At 42.2% G+C, this 21,179-nt stretch overlaps 1 long non-coding RNA gene across 1 annotated transcript in view; it reads right to left on the bottom strand.

Moving 5' to 3' along the window:
- Positions 1–20,485, bottom strand: part of LOC121668703 — a 32,386-nt gene extending 11,901 nt beyond the window's left edge. The window contains exons 1-2 of the long non-coding RNA XR_006017525.1: positions 20,123–20,485; positions 11,870–11,946 (exon numbers count right to left, since the gene is read on the bottom strand). This is a non-coding gene — a long non-coding RNA (uncharacterized LOC121668703). The remainder of the gene's footprint in view (positions 1–11,869; positions 11,947–20,122) is intronic.
- Positions 20,486–21,179: the final 694 nt, after the last annotated feature.

Below are 21,179 nucleotides of genomic sequence, written 5' to 3'. Positions count from 1 at the left end.
TGTAAAGGTAAATCCTATTAGAGTATAAATGTCTCCATGTGCTAGTGCTGTAGTCTCGTCGCAGAGGAATTTGTAAACACCAGGAGACAGGCCCTCATTAAATATAAATTTCCTTTTTTTGTAGAACTATTGATGAAAAAAGAAAAAGCATTTATGTCTTCAGTGGAGGGGGGAAAAGGGTCTTAGGAGTGAGACTTAAATGTATCTATAGGTATAAGTAAATATTTATCACACTTCCAGAACAGTCAATGCCAACTGGCTCCCTAAATCCATTTAAACACAACTGAGAGCAAGGATCCTTCACACCTCACAGTGACGGTGGAAAAGACTCATCTCTGGGAAATAAAAACATAGCCAACCGTGCCAAGCACATACAGGAACAGAGAGCCACGTGTGATACAGAAACAAATTTAGGGAAAGGCTAAATCCAAAACATACCTCATGCCTATTATATACAGATACTATATATTACATACACAGGCAGACATACAGTAAATATGGTATGTCATGCACACAAAGGTGAGACTGACACTGTAGATGTTAAAAGCATGCAATATCAAGGGAAAAAGCACAATGCACGCCCTCTCAGCTGCAGGGCAGAAACGTAGAAGGTGCACAAGGCCTTCAGAAGTACTGCAGCACCCACCCTCTCTTCACTGGGGAATACTTTACCCCACTGACCAACATCTGTTCTGCAACATCTGCACACATGTATCTTCACTGGGACTTGGAGAACACACACAACCACTGGAAGCATTGTTCCAATCATTGCTGCAGTCCAGAACCTGGTAATCTGGTAACCTTCAACACAGAATGCAGTCCAGAACCTGTGCTTATCTACCTGTATTCCCCTGCCCCAAGGACCAAACCCACCTCTAATAAATCAATGTCAACCACTGTCAGTGACCAGCAGGAATACCACCAGTTCCCCGAAAGCACTTACTCAAGTATTTTACCACCTAGGACCACCCCACCACTCCACTGGTGGAGCACCAGGCCAAGCCAGTCTCCTGCATCCATCCACCCAGAGCCCTATGGGCAGCTCTTCTGTTTCTGAGCCAGTGGCTTTCTTCATTTTACATTTGGGAATTAGTCTATTTTTTTTTCCAAATTTTATGTGAAAAGGGATTAAAGTAATTAGAGGTTTCACACAGTCCTTTCTCCTATCACCCCACACTCCCACAACCATTAATCAGCTCTATTCAGTTTCAACCCAAGACAGATAAAGAGAGAGAGGAGGAGAAGAAATGTTTTGAACATTTGTTATGGAAGGCTGGGTGACTTAAGAAGCAGAAATACAAAACAGATACAAACAGATCTATTGTATATACCTTTGCTGTGACAAATAAGAACATTAATAAAATGGGACAATCTTTCTATCAGATGAGAAAAAAATGACAGTAATAAGGAATTTAACAGTTTCTCAGTCAAAACTAAATAAACTCCCAAGAGCTAAATTTCAAAAACAAATGTGTTTTAAGTTACAAGAAACTTTAGTACAAAAGTCCAAGTTAGTAATACAGTTACTACAGATTTCTGTAAATAGAATCACTAATATTTCAAAATAATGACTTTTTTTCAGAACAAGCCTACATATAAAAGTGTTAAACTTGATCCTTCCAATTCCCACTCTCCTGACATTCGCATATTTGGAAAAAGAGATAAAATTTTGTCATGAAGATGATGACCAGGATGGTCAATCTTTTCCAACCCTGAATTGAGGGATACCAAATGAACTTCAAAGGAAGTGGTACAAGATGAAAGGGAGACTCTCACCTTGGTGGTCCTGCCCCAGGACACCAACAACTCTAACAGCCAAAGAAGGAATGGAAAAGTTATGGGAGAGGACACAAAGGGACAAAAGCTCCCCGCTGATGAGTTTTAAATAAAGGCTAGCTCTTCAGAAAATCCCATCACAACAATCTGGTGTAAGCTAGGAGAACCTGTCCAGGAAATGCCTCCTCACACACTGTCTCCCGCTGCCCGAGAGAAGCAGCTGCACCACGTGGAACTGAACTATGGCCTTGTCTGACTATCATGTTTTATACAATTAATTTTGAGAAGATTATCACCATTAAGTATTTGCCTTCTAACTGCTGTTTAGCCTCAGATTCCCATATCACCTTGATCTCCAGATGTTTGGGGGCCTTAGTTACATATTTTCATGAGTAGCGGAAAAGGGAAAAAATCCATGGCCCTGTGTGATTATGTTTCAATACAAAACAAGTAGTGCAGAGAAAAACAAATGGGTTTTTCCACCCTGCATTGGATGGAATCACCACTGCGTTTGACTAATTATAGTTTCAGTATCAATGGCACCACAACCAAACTGTTCATTTAACCCTTGGGATAAGAGACAAGAATACATTTCTAGATGTCCTCCGTCCTCTCCCCTCAGCTACATACCTGGTGCTGAACCTGAGCAGTACCTGCTAGGCCAAAATCCATGGGACTCCTTGCAGGCACAGAGATCTGGCTACGCACAGCTGGTAAACCTCTCCATCCAGCTGCTCCATGCAAACTCTTACAGAGGTTTGCCTTGACTGGAATGTGTATGGGAGCTGCCATGAACAGAATGAGCCCAACTTTCTCTTTCAAGATTAACATTGGGTCTAAATTAGGATTTTTACCTTAATACACTCTAACAGTACACATGCATTACCTGCCCTTATGAATCTCCCTTCATTAGCACACTTAAGTAAGCACTGAACAAATAAGCAGTGAAAATGGATGTTTCAGAGGACTCTTATGCCACTAGATGCTGGGAAAATATAGAACTGGAAGAAGTAGATACTGTACAGGTTCATCACCTTCTTCAGTTTGCTTCCCTCTGAACTATTTGTTTCTGGTTTTTGCTGGAGTATCTCTGGCTCACAAGATACTGAGCAGCTTTACAAAGCAAACGAGAAAGTTCAATTTAACCAGTACTTTTAGAAAGGCAAGCATTTCATGTGCTGCTTTTGCAAAGAGAACAGAAAGCATCACAAATATGTTCAGTACAGCATTTGAGGACATACCAGGGCTAATCTGCCTGGAATCTCAAGAATAAAGGGGAGTTTGCCCTTTAAATGAAAACCATCTCATCTCCTTTGTTGTTCTAAAAAGTGTTTGTTAAAAAGCCAATTCCTTGATATAGTCTCATATTGTGCTATTGATTATTATGTGGAACCTCCCACTCCCTTCCAGCTGAAATTTTGCAGGAGTTATGCTTTATAATCAATAGCATGCTCCACACTGAATGGACTTGCCAGTGCAGCAGCTCTCCTCCAACACCCCCAAGGACAGCTGCAAAAAATGAGCAGGCTACCTCCCGGAGCTATCTAAGGACCAGATCCAAACTTCATTGAATTCTATGGAAAAATTCCCACTGACTTCAATGGGCTTTGGATCAACCCCCTGCAGAGGAACACTTTTTAAAATAAACATTAGGGGAAAAAAAATCATTAGGACTATAAAGCCTTTCATATTATCTCCTGGATACATTTTAAAGCAAGAGGGTGGGAATGTGCTCTTTTCTCCTTATGAATGTGCAATTCCTGTTAATGTCAGGAAGAAGTCATTCAATTGTGAGATTGCAAAGGGGGAAAAAGAAATATGGCCTAACTTCTACAAAATCAACCTCTGTCTAGACCTAGATTTCATTAGGAAGTTTTAAAAAATATGAGTTAGACACACATAATTTCAAAAATCCCTTCAGAAAAAAATAATTTAAAACCCCCTCGATTTGTAAAGCACTTTGACAGTATCTTGGAACTATCTAAAATACAAAGAAGAAAAGGAAAAAAGTTAGAATAAATTACATTCCACATGAGCTTTTGATGAAAATGTAATACTATGCAGGCTTAAATATTATTAGCAGAAACATTCAGTTTGTTTCCTGTTCTTTGTGCAAATTATGCTTAGAAGTGTTGGAATAATTCCTGGGGTTTTGCCTCTCCAAATGTACTTCTACCTGGGACCTGTTCAGGCTGAGCTCACAGGCAGGTACATACGATACACCCTTCCAAAGTGTGCAAGCAGAATCATTCCAAAATGCTAAGTTTCCTCCTGCTCTCAGAGGAATACTGCCCAGGGCTGAGTCTGAAACCAGTAAGTTCTGACAGATGAGTAAGCTCTGAAACCAGTACGGTCTGATCATTTCTAGGATCAGGATCTGAGATTTACCATCCATCTTTGCTAGTTCCTGGACAGTTCCTTCACAGCAAGACAGAGGATCTCCTGTTGGCAATCCTTCTACAAAAGTCTCATTCTGCTCAGGAGCTGCAGATGCATTTGCTGGGCTCAGTCATCCTTTTAACCTCAGCTTTTAAGTTGCCCCTGCAGACTGCACACAGAAAAAAAGCTTGAGCTTGGTCATGAATGTTGACTCCAGTTTGAAGAGGTCACCCACAAAGAAGTGACACTGTCAGGACCACAGGGTGGAGGGGCTTCAAGGTAGATTTGGCTCAAGGTCCAGCTGGTTGCAGGCATGAACTAACAAACTGCCCTATCTGAAGGAAGCCCCATGCTGTGAGAAGCTTCTGCAGAGGCAATGTCCTCCGACTCTCCCTTTCATTCAATTATCCCCATGATCTAACCTTGCAGATTTAACTGCAGCTACATGAATATGAAAGAAAGTTTTAAAATGCATAGGCTCACGATGACCAGAAACCAAATTTTTCTCAGCAAAAATGAATAAATAAGAAAATCTTTCTGGGGGTAGAATGCAAGCGTCACATTGCACCAAAAGTATTTTTAAAACAATGTATTCTTTAAGAATGAAAAAATGTTATTAAAAGAAAGAAAAGTTTTCTGTAGATCAACATTAAAACATTTTCTTTACATTTTCCCAAGATTCTGTCCTTTTACCCAGCCCAAACTAACATTTGAATTTCATCCAGACTTGCAAATAATTTCAATAACCACAAAACTGAATCTCCATTTCTCTTTTGGGATAGCTGAGAATAATCTTGCCTGAAAAATAAAATAATTCTAACTGAAACACCAAGAAAGAATAAGTCATGCTCAGGACTGAAGTCACTACAAGGCACATTTCAGATGCCTATGCAAGTCTGCATTTGAACACACATGCAGTTTTGGTTCTGGAAATTCAGAAAGAATCCTTTCAGCTCTCTAGTTTCCAACAATTTGTGATAAACACAGCACATTTAAGGATAGGACTATTTCTTTTACTATAATCACTTAATGACACTAGTGAAATGATCAAAGACGTTCCAGAAGCTGAAAATTCATTCCAATGCAGACATAGAAATAATTGGGCTAAAGAGTCATGTTAAAACACTTTCTTCTCAGTTATGCCCCAGAAATTTGCTCACAGCCCACAACGATTTCAAAACCATACTTCTGGGGAATAGTACAATATAACCATAAAATTACACTTGAGATAAGATTTAATTGTCATTCTCACCTTTCCAACACCTTTCAAGAAGTAATCCTTAAAAGCCTCACAAGAAAGAACATTGCAATTAAAATTATAGCATGCAACAATGATATTAAGAGAAAGACAAACTGCTTTATAGGTTTTACAGGAGCTTAAGTTCAACAGCTTTATTCAAAGTTATCACAAGTGATCCTGTCTGATGGATTTGAGATATTCACTTTGGGCCCAAGGATGTTACAGCTAAATAAAACAAACTGACATTATGCCCTAAGTGATCTTTTCATTTGCTTGAGCCATGAGGCTGGAGAAAGCCAGTGGAACTGCAGCAGGTGAACCATCACAGAGGGAGAATCATGTTCTCCTGTGGTTTCATTTCAGTGCTGTTGGATTCACAATGAAAGCAAATGCTACTGTGGAACAGCACTAGTCCATGGTACTAACTTCCACCTTCTCCCTTTATTCCTTCTCCTGCTACGCCCTCTACTCTATGTTCACGAGTCTGTCAACAGCAAAAAAGAGACTGAACCACTCTTGACTGCAAGAAGAGGTTCACCAGCAGCTAACTTTGTCTTACAGTCATACCCAGGGCAGTAGTTGTCACACCTGAAAGATGTGCCTTGTATCTGGAGCAGAGCCCAACCAATTTATGCTTGGGAGGTTTCAGGCACAAAGAGAGAAAGCTTGGGAGGACAGCCAGTTCCACAAGGCTGCCAGTATCTTGGGAGGGTCAAAACCTTATGCTGTAGCTGCCATTTTGGTCTCCTATGCTTTCAGGGGATGTATAAATCATTCTCCAACGGTGCATGCAGTGCCTGTAGGGAAGACACACCTCAGCAGAAGGGAAAGGGAAGCACAGCCTCAGTCATGTATTCTGCAGCCCACATTACTTCCCCAGCAGTTCAAAATGCTGGGGTCAGCTGGACCTTCCAGACAAAGGGGAGGTGTGTCCTGTAGACACCCAGCTACCTGGAAAACCAAAATGATTTTAATTACTGCAGCAGGAAGCTCTAATTTTTGTTCCTAGGAATGTAGCTCTTCTTAGGGTGGGGAGTTTTCTTGTGGCAGTTGACTGCCTGAAGCATCAGACAAGACAAAAGACAAGACTTAGAAGTTGCTGGTGAATCCCTTAAAACAAGTGTCTTCAGGTTCCCTGAACCAAAGGCTAAATGGCAACTTTCATTCAACTAACCTGGAAATTAACAGGGGGCAGGGGGAGAGAAAGGAATGGTCTGATCGTACTTTTTAACCAAAGGATGCAATCTCTTCATAAATATTCCTAGAAATGCTCCCAAATAGAAAGGTTGATCCTTCACTAATGATTTTGTATGGAAGGGAAGAGTTCTACTTGTTGCCTAGACCCTGAGCAGAAGAGAAAGAGCATCTTCCAATTAGATGAATATCTATGAAAAGATGGACTTCATTTTATACTCCAAACGAATTCACTGGGGTCTGTCAAACCAAGGCTTCTTCCTCTCTTTCCAGAGCAAAGAAAAACCAAAGCAAAACTGTTATGTTTTTTATATGCTTGCAAATAGAAACTTTCCTTTTATTCTTTCTCAAGCCCAAATCCAGCTGGTAGTACTGCTTTTAAAACTCCTACAAAGAAGGTAAGACTATTGAATTCAGAAGTCAAATCACTGCAAAGAATATTTTACATTAAAGCCAAACACCACATCCTCCTAAAGCAGCACGAATGCTTTCAAGGGAAGATGGAAAATGTAAATCACTGGAAACCCTGAATACCCAATAAATCACTGGCAAGCTGGCCTGGGTTTCACCGCTGAACAGAAGGAAAGCAAAAGAGTTCCAGAGTCCAGCAAAGATGGAAAGAAAGCGTTCATTGTATTGGGTATGTTACACGATCCGTATCGGACCTTTGTGCACCATGCTGGGGCAAAGAATTTACACGGATGCAAGGAAGTGGGAGGTGTTAAGAAGGGAACGGCACTAGAGTTTATACAAGTGTTACCAACGTTAGAATAATGTTTATCAGCTTACAGTATTTGACTTAGCATAGCTCAAGGGAGAAGGGAGAGATAACAACAGTCCAAAACACGTTCCTTTACCTGAAAAGCCGGAAGGAGGTCTAAATTCTCCATTTGAAAGGGAGCCCAATTAACTTTATCTTGTATATCTGAGCTCCTGCTGGGGAGACAAGTTCACTGGGGGTTATAATAATAATAACCCATGTGCAAACATTTTGACTACTGCATATACTGAAACATCAGAGGAGGAATATAGTATTGTGGAGAAGGTTTATTGCATCAATTCCTTTTCAGCACTATTCTTTGGAAGATGCTTAAAGTCAGGCACACTCTTAACTACTTTTACGATAGGAAACTAAGCAGTTCCCATGCACATGAAAAGACTTGGCTAACCCAGCTGTACTGCTTTTCTGAAATCAACAGGGCTGTGCTGATTGATATCAGCCCAAGAGCTGACTGTCCACAATTCTTTCCTCTATGCCAGCTCAGAGCAGGAACACAACAGAAACAAAATACTCAGCTTCTCTGCAGGAGAACTGGTCAACAACAAACACTGTGATGATGTTGAGGGAAAGAACAGCAAACACTTCACTAATTCCAGAAATTAGTTGCTTGGAGTGGACAGGCATGAGAATGAATGAAACTTGGACTCAGCCACCTCCTTTGCAACAGCCTTCATGCACGGCTCAGTCATCTGCCATCCACCGCAGGCAGAAAGCTAGGTTTCACCCACACACACTTGCACATTGAACAATGTTTCTATGCAAAACAAAAGAGGCTGTGACACTTCAGTCTGGCAAGAGAAATTATTTTGGGTGTGGTAAGAGCCTAAACAATTGCACACAACCTCAAGAGGACAGAAGGGAAGGACTATTAACCAAATCTTCCAGTACTAGATCATCAAATAAAGCTTGTGGAAGCAAAATTTAAAACACAGTGAAGGAGGTCTAACACCTCTGTTGTACGAAGAGCCACCTGGACAATTCCTGAGCAAAGGATGCCAGGACTACATAATATTTCAGTGGTTCAAGGTGAAAGCTCCATGTGTACATACCACATATTGATCAGGAAATCTTTTGATCAGAAAGTACTATAGCATTAGGAGAGTACTGGTAAGGACAAAACAATCTCAACACTTACACACTTAATCTTCTCCAAGCATCCATTTACAGCTATCAATGGGAACAGGACGCTGGATTTGCTGAACCTTTGGTCTGAAGAGGCACAATGGTTTTTATTCTGTTGGTATGTCCGTGGAGATTCTGATCATTACTTAGTTCATCTTTAAATATGAAAATATAGGGACAGAAGCTGAAAAGTGGAGAAAGACAATAGATGGTGAACAATACCCAATAAAAAGGAGCAGAATATATTAACATTTAATAGGGAGCCATTACACAGAACCACAGAATCTTTTAGGTTGGAAAAGACCCCTGAGGTCATCAAGTCCAACCTCTGATCACCACCTTGTCAACTAGACCATGGCACCAAGCATCATGTCCAGTAATTTCCTGAACACCTCCAGGGACAGTGACTCCACCAATTCCCTGGGCAGCCCATTCCGATGTTTAAAACTCCTTTCTGTCAAGAAATTTCTCCTGATGTCCAGCTTGAACCCCACCTTGAAGCAGCTTGAGACTATGTCTTCTCATCCTGCCACTGGTTGCCTGGTAGAAGAGCCTGACCTCTGCCTGGCTGCAGCCTCCTTTCAGGGAGCTGTAGGGAGTGATAAGGTCACCCCTGGGCCATCTTTTTCCCCACTAAACACCCCCAGCTCCCTCAGCCGTTCCTTGCAGGACTTATCATCTAGACCCTTCAACCAGCCTTGTTGGCCTTCTCTGGATTCACTCCAACACTTCCTACCTGAATTGGGGGGCCCAGAACTGGACACAGCACTTGAGTAGTGACCTCACCAGTGCTGACTGCAGAGAAAGAATCACTGCCCTGGTCCTGCTGGCCACACTATTCCGGATAGAGGCCAGGTGCCATTGTCCTTCTTGGCCCCCTGGGCACAGCTGGCTCATGTTCAGCTGCTGTCAACCAACACCCCCAGCTCCTTTCTACTGGGCCCATTTCCAGCCACTCTGCCACCCAGCCTGTAGTGCTGCAGGGCAGTTGTTTTGGCCAAAGAGTAGGACCTGGCCCTTGGCCTTGTTGAGCCTCCTACAAATGGTCTTGGCCCATGGATCCAGCCTGTCCAGGTCCCTCTGCAGAGACTCCGTGCCCTCCAGCAAATCAACACTCCCACCAAACTGGATGTCATCCACAAATTTACTGAGGCTGCTCTCAATCCCCTTATCCAGATCATTGGTAAAGATATTAAACAGGACTGGGCCCAATACTGAGCCCTGGGGAACACCACTAGTCACCAGATTACAAGTGAGCAATTTAATAGGAAAGATGGTGAAGGTCCCAGAAGGAATTTTAATGTGTGCTACGCACTGCTGAGGTTAACAGGAATTGCAAATATTCACATAGGACTTTTGGCGCTGAGCCTATTTTCATCAATGAAAGTTAGCACCAAGTCCACAGCAATCAGCATGTAGGTCTTTGGTTATCAGAGCTGCTGCAGAGAGGGGTGGGAGCTACTGAATATAAAAATAAAGGAAAGGCAATAATGAGAATTATCATATTTTCATGCACTCCAAATCATCCACTCTCATTTAGAGGTACTATTCCACAAAAAGATTTCCTCACCTTTAGGTTAAACCATCTATGGAGAAAGAGATTCAGTAGAAGTAAACATCTCTATGCCAAATAGGTCATTTATAAGGCCCATAAAATTTCAGAATCAAAGTTTAGAAGTTTCATTTTCAGACATATAATCTTTGGATTATGCATGTGAAAATGTGGTGTAATATCTACCTGACAGGTAAATTCATCCTTGCTGTAAATCTTCGAATCAAGGAATATTTTCCACCCTGCTATGGACATAGCTCTATGTCCAGAAAACAGATCTGGCAGAGGTTCACTTGCCAACAGATCTTAAAAAGTTCCAGTTCTTTGATTAAACACATCTATTTCTGCAGAGTTCAGTAAATGCGTGAATGGAGCATGTGACAAGCTGTTGGCAGCGTATTTATTTCTACAACACTCTGTAAATCATCTTGCCTAGGTTGCCTCTACTCTCTCATTTTCTTGTCTCTATTACTGTTTTTCAGTACAGCAAGTCTGTGCCCTTCTTGGGCACTGAGATGTTTAGGGGCTGCTGCCCTTAACTTCTATGTGAGGTGTGCAATGATTCCTACGAAATGCACTGGCTCCTGTGTCATATTGCTTAAATATTTTTTGGTGCTCAACCAGAAACTTTCAAGGAGTACCTCTGCCATGTAGATTTCTCATAAAGCATTGACACTGCTAGAAAGGAGGACAGGAGGGGAGGTGAAGTAAATCTCTAAACTCAAAAATGTCTGAGAAAGACAGTCAAGGGTGTGGATGAAGTTTTCTAGGGAGTCACTTTTCACTGGCATATGACTTTTCTGACAGGAAGATACACCCTTAATTAAAAATGCCACAGTGTCATTATGATCTGACTTAGAAACAAATAAAATGGCAAATTAGGCAAGACAGCTTAAACATGAAAAATTGCCCTCTGGCCCTGAAATTCCAGGTTTATTTCCCGTAGGAAGAGTTAAAGCCATCAACAAAGGAGCAAAAATTTTCCTTTAAGGTTACATGGACAATGGGACCTACAGAACAATGTATGTCAGCTGCTCATGGTATAAGAAGAATAATTATGATTTGATGGCCCAATTTAAAATCAAGGAAGAGAAAAATTCATTTGTATAAAGTTTAGCACATTTCATGGTAGCAGAGAGCTGAAGGAAGAAGGTTCAAATGCCCCTGATAAATCACAGAAAAAGACAGAAAAAAATAGGGCAAAATTAAACCAGGACCAGAAAAAATGATGTTGGAGTATTTAACTGCTCAAACACAGGAGGCATGTGGTTAAACAGCAGTTCTCCAGAAACATGTTTAGGGGTTACTGGATCAGAGTCCACATGGCTCTGCTGTCGAGAAAAGAGAAAACATAATGCTGGAAGAGATAAACAGGTATCAAAACACACAGAATAATCTCCCTGCTCTCTGCAGTGTCAGTAGGGCTTCACAGGAACACTGCATCGACTTCAAGAGTGGATGCAGCTGAGCAGCAATGGGATGACGTTTCTGGGAGGTTCAAGACACATCTATGAAAGGTAAGGACTACAGCAAACACTGCAAAGCACGAGAAAGAAGTGCCACAAAAGAAAGAGCAGCTACATAACCTCCATCACCGATTGCCCCTCAGAGTGGGTTGGGCAAACATGCCACAGGAAAGCATCCAACCATTCTACCTAGATTGCTGTTAACTCCACACACACAGCAGGGATACCTTCCAGCCCAGTGTTTAATGGATTCTGTATTCCATGGAATTGGAGGACACCCCCCCGGCAATGAGTCAAGGGGATTCACTGCTTTCTCTCCAACATTATTCACACTTCCCCCTCTTTTAGGTCATCCTTACCTTCACATTCAGAGAACCTTTCGGGTTGGAAAAGATCACTGAACATCATTTTCAGTGCTCAGTTTGGCTTGGCACACCTGTAGAATAGATACACACATTTAGACCTGAATGTTTATAGCGTTCTGGGGCTGCACCCCATTTTCTCTATCATCAGTACAATTCTGAGACCTTTACTTTATTCAGGACTGACCTAGCTTTGTGCTGACTTGGTTTCAAAAGTGCACACAAGCATCTCTGCCTTGTGCTGCATCATTCTCCATCCCCACACTTCCTCCCTTGGAGTTCCACTGGCATCATCCCCAGCCCTGCACCAGGCTGCTACAAACACTCTCTGTTTAGGAGCTCTCCTTTTCATAGCTGAGGCAAATACACTATTAGAAAGGATCTCTGCTGCCCTCTTTCACCACTTTTAGTCCATTTGAATACAGCAGAGCAGAGAGAGAAGCCAGCACTTCAGGGAGATGAGAGAGAGGCAGTAATAACATTGCAGAGACATCAGGCACTCAAATGAAGATGGCTAGAGAGGATCAAGCAGAGAACTTAAGGGGTTTATCCCTGCTGGAGAAATAAACTTGAACTGAAAACAAGCTCAGACCAAGATTTCACCTATTCTACTGATCCAGATCTTAGTAAAAATCTTACTGAATTGAAACTGAAGCAAAGCCAGCTTCAGTCACAGCTAGACCCAACCCCCAAAAATGAGTAAGAGACTAATGTCTCTTTCACTTCCTTGTATTTGATCAGTGATGTGCTAGAGATGATCCTATAACTAGAATCTCAGCTGGAAAACAGAGAAGTCAGGAGAATGATGATTTCCATTGCCAAATTAAAGGCAAAGAAGTAATGGCCACCACAGCCTAGTATGGCACTGATGTCAGTAAGTAACTCACTGACATGATTGTGCCTGAGGCTTAAGTGAAGACCCTTGCTATAACAACATCAATTAACAGGAGTAACAAACACTCACATGAAGGAACTTTTTACATTCATTCTTTTGCCTTCACTGTCAACATAGAAGGATTAACAGAAAGATCATTGTCTGCACATGAGAGCAAATATTAGGACTACCCCATCCAAAGCCCACAAGGACTTGTTCAGCACTGGAAAACAAAATGCCAATAAATTCAAGAAAATGTGATTATGACAAACTCACGACACATCCAAGTCTAGAGGACTGCAGGCAGTTCTGATTGTCCCACCTGGAAAAGAATCCAACAGAACAGGGAAGGAGCAAAGAAGGAAAACCAGCTCCTGACCACAGGAGGAGACAGAGTAGGAAGGCAGTAATCTTCAGGGTGGAAAATAGCTATCTAAAGGAGACATAGCAAATTTAAAATTGTGATGGGAACTCAGGAGGCAAATGTGTGAGACGCTGTTTTTCACAACAGAGCTCCAAAAACCCCCAAATAACACCAGGCAGGTCAAAGTCCTAGCAAAAGGAGTAAAATTTCAACAGCTCTCAATTAAATTGAGGAAGCCACTGAAAAAGGAGGCTATGAAGACAAGAGAGTGGAAAGATCAGCTTCTTCAAGAATAGTCTGTTAAGTGCTTATTCAACACGACAGACTGAATGGAAACTATAAGGCCAAATTGTGCATTACAATAAGTTTTTCAGTACTCCAGAGAACACAGAGGTGAGAAAGAAACAAAAATTTTAAAAATCAAGAAGTTTGCCCTTCTGCAGGGACCACCCTAAAATCTCCTCAATTTTCTTAGCCCCAACTCTAGCACCTGGGGATAGTCAAAAACTCCTCTGTAAACACCATATTCTGTTGATTGTGTTACAGGCTGAGACAACAGGCAACACTGTGGTTTTCCACAGTGAATTCTTTGATGGGCGTCCCCAGCAGTTTCAGTAGGCAGCACAAAGTGGACTAAGCAGACCACAGAATTCAGATCCAGTAACCTAACTAACCCACCTTTGTTCTTTCTGTCACTAGCTCCTAGCACAAAACACCAGTTGGACTCAGCTGCTGGTTTTAATTCAAACATAGACAGATTTTGCTGAATATTATCAAGTGGAGCTCTGAAAAAGGAGATGAAAAAACACCTTCTATTAGTCACGTGTCAGAAGTCTTTTTTTTTCTCTTGAAATAGGTCTGAAACACTGTCAGCTCCAGCGGCTAAACAACTCTTTTGGGTTAGGGCAGGTTATCAGACAGGCCTCAAGAAAGTACAGTAACTCCTAGAGTTACAGAGTCCCTCTAACATTGTGTGTTACTAAATATGATTTACCACTATAGATAGTGTACCACAATGCATGAGGTAGCTTAGCAGATGCAATCCAACAGTGCTTTTAGCATAAAGAAAATTTTTAAAAATGCCTTCGGGTCTCAAGACAACCTAAAACACACCATCAGTCTAGAGATTTGTGTTCCCTTTGGCATGGAATAGCCAAAGATGTTCTGACCCAATACCCTGAGTAAAGGCAAGACAGCTCTGCTTCTGCTGGGCAGTGATGCCAGGTCACTGCCTCCCCAGCCTGGCGGAAGCCAGGCACAGTGGCTCAGAGCCAGCTGTGTGCCCCCCGAGGACTCCCCTGAAAACGAGGCACACACAAACTCACGTCTGCAGCAGTCTTTAACCCCAACAATCTGCAGCCTAAAGTTTGAGCAAGAGGGGGCTTGGCTGGGGCTGGAAGGCAGAAGGACAGGATCATCTCATTTAGGGAAATCGAACATACCCGGCAAGAAAGAATAACGCTGCAGTGCAGCCTTCAAGACAGATTTTTCAAGGGAGGAGAAGGAAAACAGCCATGAATCAGTAGGAGAAATATGACTTTAAAGCCCTAACAAAGGGGAACAGATGGAAGCATAGCAAAGTGCTCACAAACTTGAACTGGAATAGCTGTCTCTTAATAAAACCTCTCCAAATATGAAAGCTCCTCAGACATCTGCAATTAAATCCCCTATTAATCCTGACTATATTTTAAAGGCAGTTGAGCCAGGCCACTAATAGTCCTATCAACAGACTGAAAACTATACCAGCAGGACAGAGATGGCGAAACAGAAATGAGAAGAGCCAAAATACAAACTTAAAACCCAGGATGACGGGGCTGGTTTTTCCACCTCTGTCTCCACATAATTAAAATCCTCCTGTAAGTTTAATCTCTAAGTGCTGGAGGGGGTAAGGACTTCAGTATTTCTGACTCACCCTGATTTCTTACATGCTCACAGGAATGAAGATAGCAAAAATATCACCACTTCTGTATTACGGAAACCTTGCAATTAATAATTGAGAATCTTTTTATCTCTCTCTTCCTTTTTCTTTCAGAACTAGAGTGCTCTCTTCAGCTTGTTAAGCTTAGTTCACTCCCACTGATAATTCACTAGAGATCATAATTTATGGACAATTGAAGCTGCAGAAACATCTCTTAGAAGGAATAGAGCAGATCCATAGCAACAATTCTTCAGGGGAATATTAATCCCCAGCTTTATGTAGTGCTAAGTGTACAATAGTAATCAGAACTTGAGTAGAAGCTGCTAATCATTGAGGGAAAAGGCTGTATAAAGAATTCATAATGGAATTAGCCTGCGGCAAACAAAGAAAGACAAAATTAAATCAGCCATCAAATTGCACCAAGGAATTTTAATTTACAGGTTAATGTAGGATTATGTAACTAATCACAGCTAACATTTTCAATGAACAACCAATAAAATTGTGCTCTTTTTTTATTCCTGCTAATGGTATTCCAATAACACACTTTTATCACCATATAATGTGTTAAGAATGATTTTCAAAAATTCTAAAAATCTTCCAAAAAGCATTATGACTGGGCAATCAACGCAAAATGCTGGCTTTAAGTTAATTAGCATAAATATACATCTAGATGATCTACTGTTTGTTTCAATACAATACAATAAAGTTCCTTGGAGTCTGCATGGGACAGATTTACATAACCAAATGTGCATAACTGTAGCCTTAAAATATATGCATGACTTCCAAAGAGGGAGATACAGCAATACAGAAAGCCTCCAAATTAAATAAGTCAAACAACTTCTGAGTACTAAAGTGCATCAGCTAATTCTAAATAAAACCCTTATTATAGTTTTTTCTATCAATACAGCATATATATCCTATGACATACGCACAAAGGATTGCTCTAACAGAGTTTGTGCTGTTTATAATATGAACATCATAAAAAAGAATAAGGTTTCTGGGATAAAAAGTTGATTTGCTTCCCCTAGAGAAAAAAAGAAAGACCTTGTCTTTGACCCAGTTATATTTTGATATTGGCCAATGCAAGGAGACTAAAAAAAAGACAGAAAGAAAGGAAAACCACTCTGTTCAAAAACATGTATTAAAAGACCACTAGTTACTGTATGCAAATACACAGAAAAGACTCGCATAACTCTTCGCACATTTTTAAAGGGAAACACCGAAATTATACCGTATGCTTCAAAACACATCAGCTTAATCAAAAAGATCTTTTTTTGCAACATATGGCAGCATGAAAATTTTTATAAATGGAGTAAAAAGCACTTTCATAAGCTTTACTTCACTTAAGAGGAATGCTGGGAAGAAAGGCAACAGCATTCTTCCTGCATATGTTTTTCTTGTTCTGAACAATGTGGGAAAACCTCATTTTACTTTAATCTAGCAGTTCATTTTATGGAAGCAGCAACATTCTGCCCATTTATTAGCACAGAGGGTTTGGGGTTGCGGGTTGGGTTTTTTCTCCCCTTCCTTTTATAAAGTCTAATTTTAAGATGCACACTTCCAAAAAACATTATGGTGTCAATTGCACTACCCTTCAGCAATCCTGTAATAACTTTATTCAACCATTTCTAATTATAATTATATTTTCAATTCCTTTTAGCTATAGAAACTCTTTATCAATCAGAGCACAAGACAGAAAATTACTTTATTACAGCTACAGCTCGTTAGTCTGAGTGCTCTTAATGAAGCAGCCTCATAATCAGATGAAAATCATGCTGAAGAAAACTTGCATCATTAGTCTGGGCCTTAATTACCAAGAAATATAGTCACTAACAATGATACTCCATTTCATGATACGGTGCATGCACCTTCTACAGTACTTGCAATTAATAATTCCGCAGACTGCTACAGAATCTTTCTATTTATTCATAACAATGGAGGGGAAAAAATTCTAAATTTAATTGAGCGGCTCCAAATGCACTCTCTCACTCTCTCCTGCTCAGATTAAAATGTCAAAAGGCTAATATTCCATCTTACAATAATTCATCATTTTAATTACATATTTTATGTATGTGGAATGTCCTTTTTATTTTTTTCTCCTCTTGATCATTTAGGGCGACATTTTGGGGGGACATGTGTATGGAAAAAATCTCTCCTTGTATATTGGTGGCCCACACCACGCAGAGCTGCAATAAAGAGAAGAAAAAAGCATTTATTTTCCTCATCAGTGAACGAGGATAAGCTTCAGACATAAGCACAAGACATTCATTTAAATTAATGATGTCCTTCATCCAGTACACTTATCAGTGAGGATGGAAAGATTCTTGGGCGAGGAATATGTTGATCCCTAAAATCCTTTATGAATATGACCCATCATAGGGTTAGTAACTTTTATACACAAGCCTCTTCTAATCCACTGCATTGTCTGTATTCTTTCACACTGAATGCTCGTCTGAAGTCTCCAGTAAGCCTCCTGCACACGAGAGCACCAGGAAATGCCATAAGAGTCCCCTTTGTCCAGCTAATGAACCCACTAAAAGACCAGGTCACAATCCTCGACACTGAGCACCTGGAGAATATTTCACTCTAAATTGCAGCATAAAAAATGATTCCACAGACATCAGCGGGAACATTCACACCTCACAGTAGCGTCCCCGAGATTTGTACCTGCTCCAGCTTTCTCCCTCATGTGCCTCGTCACCACTGAAGGCCGACAGGCTCCCGAGGGTAATAAGGAACACTGTTTTCCAGCGGATTAACTGAGGCAGGGAGCAGGTCCTGCTGCTCAGCTGGCTGCAAAGCTGCTCTTCGGAAACTGGGCATTCCACTCCACTTCAAAAATATTTGACATGATTTTTGCGAAGTGCCCAGTCCTTGGCTGCTCAGCTGCTATCTGAGTAAGTCACATTACAGCAGGAAGAGATTGCTCTGGAGTTAAGTTACCAAGCCTGTGATTAATCTCAAGGGCATAAGCTAAATAACTCCCTTGTACCATTGAATTTTCTAGCGCTCACACAGCGCTGTGCTTTCATGCAAGCACTTCAAACAACAACTAGCCATTAGACAGGCTAGATGAACTTGCTGTAAATACATTCAGCATATCCTGCTTCCTGGCACTGCGCTGCACAAAGCATCCTCGCTGTCGCCTCTGCTAAATGATCTGCTGCATCTTCCCGTGATCTTTGACAAATCATTGGCATTTTTTGAAGCCTTTTATGTCCCCTCCTAACACAGAAAGTAAGCTCCCTCCTCCTGAAACAGAAAGTAAGAAGCTCCGTGATCTGTTTTTGCTACCTCCCATATGTTGAGGACTAGTAAGCAAGTGAAGGCAAAATGAAAATCAGCTTAAAGTTCTGTAAAACAAATCTGTAAGTAGCTGGAATGAATAAATAAATAAAATAAATAGAAAGGCTTTCTGCCCAGTCTCTCCTGCAACTCTTATTTTCCTACCCTCCCGCCACATCTCAGTATTTTTTATTTTAGGAGAACTTCTTTTACGTAGTTGCTTTAAGAATTTGCATCTGGCACGGGCAGCCAACAGAGACAGGAGACTGACAAGATGGACTGTTGTGGCAATTCCTCTGTTCCTACTACATTCCTAAGCTGTGCTTTTTGGCATTGAATATGGCAAAAAAAAAGACAGCATATTTAGAAACGTGACAACTGGAAAAAAATATTCCTAAACCTTATAGTGCCTTCTAAAATTGCAGAATAAAATTAATTTATAGTATGACTATAGCTGGCCAAAAAACCAGGGGCTCACAGTAAACCAAATGGGGTAAAAAACTGGCTCTGAAAGCGATTCTGAGGTTTTGGCTCTGTCCAACAAGTACACTTATAAACTTATTGTATAACTTACTGGCAAGAGAGCAGCATCAGACTGACCTCCACTTGCATCACAGAAGTTACACATTCATTGTCTTTGAGGGAAAAATGTTCCTATGGTACCATATTAATATCCTTTGTGGGTTGGGTCATGAATCAGCATTGGCAACCACCTCTGAAGCCGTCTGCCTGCCAGCCTTCCCAGCTGGAAAACTGGTAATGCAGGAGAGATGTATACATAAGGGAAGTGATGGTTTCCCAATTCCGAATTGATTTGTACATGAATCCGCTCAAGTTTAAAGTGCCCCAACGTGCCAAAAACCTGGTCCAACGAATATATAGAATGGTGAGTCCTCCCTGCGCGGCCTCGTAGTGAACGTCAGCGAGGATGAGTTTGTGCACCCCCAGCCCACGCAGGCAGCCCTGCGGTCCCACGGCCGCGTGCTGGAGCGCTCCCCACGCCGCTCCTCGCGGAGGGTGATGCATCCACGGGAAAAAAGTTTGGTCTGGCTAAAACTGGGATTTTTTTTTAAATTTCTTTTCCCTACATTTTTTAAAATTTTATTTTATCCTTCCCCCCACCCCCTTTCTGCGCCGTGCCCACGGGGAAGGGGCGCAGGGAGAGAAGGGGGCGGTGTCCCAGGGGTCTCAGGCTTCGGGGCAGCCCCGGTGGGCTCCCCCCGCCCGGGCTCCCCCCCGTGCCTGGGGGCCCGGCGCCCTCTGCCGGCCACCCGCAGCAGCGGCCCGGAGCGGGACCGCGGGTTCGAGCCCCGGCTCCGCGGCCCCGCCGCGCCCACGCCCCGCAGCTCTCCGCCGTCACGCAGCCGGCCCTGCGGTAGTGCTCACAGTGCAAGCCTAACCAGAGCTTCCCGAATAATTAACAACGACGAGTAATAAACCACCACGCCGTCACTCAGGATACAGTCCTCACCCCCCACCTAAAAGCATCAAGCAACTGGGACAAGCAATAATTTATATCTGCCGGTACCAACTATTAAACAGTAAAAGAACACTTTGATAGGTGCAGGCGACCCACTCTCCCCAGCCCACCTTCCCTAGCAGGAGGAGCATCACGGCTGGGTTTCAACACAAGTGGCAGAGCTGGACCCTGAAAACCCTCCCAGACCATCAGAAGCTTGGAGCAGTGGTGCCACAGCTGTCAGGCACTATTGTAACCTCAGTCACAAGCCGTCGACTGCCAGACCTTCAGGCCTTAAACCAGGAGGAGGACATGCATTCACCAGCACAGAGAGGAATTATTGTATTTACCTGTCCAGGTGCTTCTGTAGTCCAAGCCTCAGCTCCATAGCTCACATCCCTGAACTACAGTTTGGCGACTAGATCAGTCTAAGTCAGCATTTCTTCACGTTTTATCTTCTTAATTCTTGTTCCAAGTGACAGTTGTGTTTGCTTACTCCTCCTCTTCTACCCCCAGAAAGATTTGTCCCAATCTTAGAAACTAATCCTTCAAGGAGAAAACAGGATTAGACTGGCAAAGCCATGGTTTGGGTAGAATAGCTGTATTTTCCCAAATGCTTACAAATCCAACCCGCAGGTACGAGCCATTGGTCTGAGCTGCCACTCGACTGTTCCAAATGAGCAGCACGCTGCCCGTGTTCCTTGGCCATGCACTCCTCAGCTGCATTCCCTGCAAGCAGCCAGGAGAGAAGCTCCAGCAAAATACAAGGAAGCTCCAGACATGGAGCCAGACTGCTGCAGCAGTAGGAAAGACAATTTTTCCTCAAGTAAAGACATGCCAAGTCTCTTGGTTCCTGTGCCTCTCACTGAAATTGCCTGCTATAAAATCCAGGTGGAATGTAAAATGCAGTTAAAAAAAAAAAGACTAAACCAAGACAAACAGGACTTTCTGACTTTTCCTTGAGAAAGTAGGTTTGGCTGCACACACGGTCCTTTTCTAGGCAGAGATTACAGGTGAAGGGCATGGTCCACCTAGATGGAGAGCAATAGGCAGCTAAGAGAGCACGCAGCAGTGACAGTTTGCTTGGAAAAGAGGCCGGACATGAGGCATCTTGAAGAAATTAGAGTATAGCTATACTGTGTGACAGTCTTCAGTCACTGTATAGATACAATCCACTTCTACATAACCTGTTGCACCTTTAATGAAAGTCTAGCAGTAGACCCATGTGAGATGCCTGTACTTCCCACAGGAAGACCCTTCTCATTCCCATGCTGGTTTTTCACTTAACCTCAAGGCACCCCCTGCCTGCCCTAAGACTGCAGGAGCTCACAGAGACCAGGGCAGGGGAAGGACAGGCCTGGAGAGGTCCCTAGGTCTGCCCAGGTCTGGAAAAACTCCATGCCTTCT

The sequence above is a fragment of the Corvus kubaryi genome, unplaced genomic scaffold (genome assembly GCF_017639235.1).
Source record: "Corvus kubaryi isolate FWS band 111438036 unplaced genomic scaffold, C.kubaryi_AGA036_p1.0 37386, whole genome shotgun sequence".
In the NCBI taxonomy this organism is placed as follows: Eukaryota; Metazoa; Chordata; class Aves; order Passeriformes; family Corvidae; genus Corvus; species Corvus kubaryi.
Note: the sequence above shows the minus strand (reverse complement) of the source record. Positions and strands in the feature narration are given on the sequence as shown.